The 3,958-nt window shown below is 37.8% G+C and overlaps 1 pseudogene; it reads right to left on the bottom strand.

The window, feature by feature from the left end:
* Positions 1 to 764: 764 nt before the first annotated feature.
* LOC103255918 lies at positions 765 to 2,017 on the bottom strand (annotated as a pseudogene).
* Between the last annotated feature and the right edge of the window lie 1,941 nt (positions 2,018 to 3,958).

Genomic DNA, 3,958 nt, shown 5'->3' on the forward strand with positions numbered 1-3,958 from the left:
TTTCTATTTCCATTCACCTGCTCTAGTGATTCTGGCGATAGGGGCTGGGAGAGTCTCATACTTTGAAAAGACAGGATGTTTCCCTGACAGAACTCCAATAAAATTGCCTTGTGCAGGCTATCAGGAACACCTGATGTCAGAGGGTCTTCTACTTGTCTAAGAGAAGGAATAAAACGATCTGACTTTTGTTGCTAAATTTGGAGTCAGGATACCCAGGGTCTGGATGGTCTTCCATTGTTCGGTGAAAGCACCAAGTCACTCTGCTTCTCTGCTGTTCTGTTAATCCTGGAGTTCCTAACCAGTTTGCCTTCTTACATACTTTCAGAATTCTCCTTTGATTGTTTCTTGCATTATTTCCAGGATATATAGCTATATTAGTGGGTAGAAAAAAGGAAAAATAACTTTATTCCATGTTGTCTAATGAATGTATTGCCGTTTAGTTTTTTAAGAATTTATTTTTTATGATGATTATTTTTTAGCTATTTTTCTGCACTTCTAGCAAGTTTTACTTTAGGTATATGGAGGCTTTTTTATGTTTATGCAGTTTAAAATTGTTAAATTCTTGATGAATTTTCATTTCCTCATTCTGAGTTTATTAGTTTTCTATCGCTACCATAACAAATTATCATAAACATATGTGCTTAAAATAACATCCATTCATTATTTCACATTTCTGTAGAAGTCAAAAAGGTTCAGTTCACATCAGGGTATTGCAGGACCATGTTTCTTTTTCTTTGTCTTTTTCTTTTCTTTTCTTTTTTAACCTCTGAACTTTTTATTGACATCCTGCTCCTCCAAAGGGTACCCAGCTCCCGCTGCCTCAGAGCCTCAGCACTTTGGTGTCGTTGGTCTCAGACACCACTATGCGATTCACTATCCTGCGGGTAGTGGTCTTTTGGGTGGTCTGAATGGAGCTGCTGCTGTCCAGGGCATCACTGAGACTGAAGTCCTCCCCATCCTCCAGCAGAGGGCTGTACGTGGCAATCTCAGCCTCCAGCTTGACCTTGATGTTCAGTAGGACCTGTACTCCTGGGTCTGGCACTGACTTCTGCCTGGGTCTGTGCCAGCTCAGACTCCAGGTGCAACAGGGTGCCACTGAGCTGCTCCATCTGCATGGCGTACCAGGTGTCCACCTCCTTTGGGCTGTTCTCCTAGCTGTCCTTCAGGTTTCTCAACTAGTCCAGGTAGATCTCCAAGGACTGCGCCGTACGCCTCAGTTCTGTAAGCGTCATCTCCACAGCTTCAATCTTGGCGGACTGTGTGGTGCACTGTGATGCTCTCCTTGATTTGCCAGGACCAAAACTTGTCCAGTTCCTCTCGGTTCTTCTGAGCCAGCTAGTCATACTAGGCCCGAATGTCTGCCATGATCTTGCTGAGATCCTGAGATTTGGGGGCATCTGCCTCCACAGTCAATCCAGAGCTGGCAATCTGGGATTGTAGGCCTTTTACTACCTCCTCATGGTTCTCCTTCATGAAGAGCAGCTCCTCTTGAGAGCCTTGATCTCTGTCTCCATCGGAAGCTGGGTAACATTGGTGTCATCAATGACTTTGCAAAGCCCATTGATGTCGCTGTCTAGCAACTGGAACTGGCCAACTCTGTCTCATACTTGACTCTAAAGTCATCAACAGCAAGATGAGCATTGTCAATCTGCAGAATGATGCAGGCATTGTCCACAGAAGTTGCAAAGATCTGATCCCTCAGGTCCCAGATGGTTTTGAAGTAATGACCCTTCTTCTCTAGGTGTTCTCGGATTTTGCTCTCCAGCCTCCAATTCTCTGTTTCCAGCCTCCTCACCCTGTCCAGGGAATCATTCAGCTCTCTCATGTTCTCTTTTAGCTCTGGATGCCCCCAAGACTTCTGGCCATCCCTTCGAGACACAGAGATCCAAAAGCCCAAGCCACCAGCTTCTGCATAGACGCTGACCGCACTGGTGGTGGGCTAAAGACTAGGCAGTAAGATGGAGCCCAGAGACTGCTAGTTGGTGGAGAAAGTGTTGGAGGAAGTGGTGAAGCTCATAATGCCAGCAGAAGAATTCTTGAAAGCAAGACGGCAGGACTCACGTTCTGTGGACCACGTTTCTTAATGGAGATTATCAGGGAAAGTCTACTTTCAAACTTATTAAGGATGTTGACCAAATTTAGATTTTTGTAATAGTAAGATTGAGATACATGTTTCCTTGCTGTAGGTCAGCCAGAGAGCGGTTTCAGCTTCTAAAGACCATCTATAGTCCCTGAACCATGGCCCTCTTTATCTTCAAACTCAATAACAGCTGTTTGAGTTTCTCTCATGCTTCAAATTTTATTCAATTTTCTTTATGCTTTCTTTTTTGATACATCTCTCTTATAATTTAAGAAGTTTCTACACTTTTAAGGACTAATGTGATTAGATTGAGTTGTTCTAAATAATCCAGGACCATCTTCCTAATGTAATTATATATTTAAAGTAACATTTACTATATTATCTAACATATTAATGATTTCCAGGGATTAGCATATAGAGATCTTTGAAGTCCGTTATTCCGCCTAGTATATGAGATGACACTCCTTCTTACTAATAATGCTTTTTTCAGGAAATCTATTTTGGCTGATATTAACCTTTACTTCCTTTTCAGTCTTTGTATTTCATTAATAATTTTGGATTGCTGTTCATTTTGTGTACAGTATACAAGTATTTTAAAAATTAAGCTTACCCGTACAATGACCATTTGTACACCCAACCCTGAATTAAAAAAATTAAACTTGATTTTTTGATCTTGTAAGTGAAATATCACTCTTATTTACTTTTATTACAAATATAGTATTTAAAATCATTCTCATTTTTTGCTGTCTGTTTATATCAATTTTCTATATATATTTTCTTTCTCCGTTTTTGTTTTTTAATTAAAGCTACTTTATTCTGTTTTGTTTTGTTTTATTCTTTCTTTAGTTCTATTGATTTGGGAGGTTATATATCTTACTTCAATTTTTTTGTAGTTACCCACCCATGACATTTCAACTTACATATAAAACAAAGTCTGAAGATAATACCTTAGTGTCTTTTCTCCACAAAAGAAAAATGTTAAACTCCTTTAATTCAAAGTATTGTTTATCTTACCTCTTATCACTTGTATACTATTTTGTCTAGTGTCTAAGATTGTTTTCTTTCTGTAAAACCTTAGATTTTTAAAAAAATTATTTCTAAATTAATTACAGTTAAACCTTATTTTTATCACTTTATACTGATAATTAATTTGCTAAAATTCTATTGCATTTTATAAATCTCTTTGCTTACCATCTTCTTTTTTTAACAAACATCCTTTTGGGGTTAATTTTCCCTCTTCTTAAAGTGTTTGAAAGTATTATATAGTAAGTCGATTGGTAATAAAAATCAGCTTGTTTAACTTATTTAGTCCTGATTTGTTTTAATTTACTTATTTAGTCCTGATTTCTTAACAATATTTTGTTGAGGACACGATTTAGGTTTTATATTTATTTTCTCTCAACATTTTTTTTGTTTATATGTTTGTTGTCTGTGTAATTATACTTACTTTTAAGCTCCTGCTTTCAATCCTTGACTACTTTATAAATCTCTTTTTTCTTAATATTTTGCAGTTTCATTGCAATGTAACAAGGCATATAATTAATTTTCTTTACCATCTTAGTATGCATTGTATTTCCTGGTCCTTTAAATTTGTTTTTTCAATGACTGATGGTACTGGGAAACTATGGGGGGGAGGGGGATGGGATTAACAGTAGCAAATATCTGTCGGGGGATGAGAAAACACTTCTTATCTACAGGGTGCCTGAATGAAACGTCATTGTACACCTAACCCTTAACTGTACCCCACAAAACCATAATAAAAAATACTGATTAATGAAAAAAAAAAAGGCAACAATATGCTAGAAAAAGACTTGTCTGTGGACCAGGTCACCTAGGGGTGCTTGTTAGTGACAGATGACTGGGACCCTTCCCTCTGAT

The sequence above is a fragment of the Carlito syrichta genome, unplaced genomic scaffold, assembly GCF_000164805.1.
Source record: "Carlito syrichta isolate Samal-C Ts95f unplaced genomic scaffold, Tarsius_syrichta-2.0.1 Scaffold288706, whole genome shotgun sequence".
Lineage (NCBI taxonomy): Eukaryota > Metazoa > Chordata > Mammalia > Primates > Tarsiidae > Carlito > Carlito syrichta.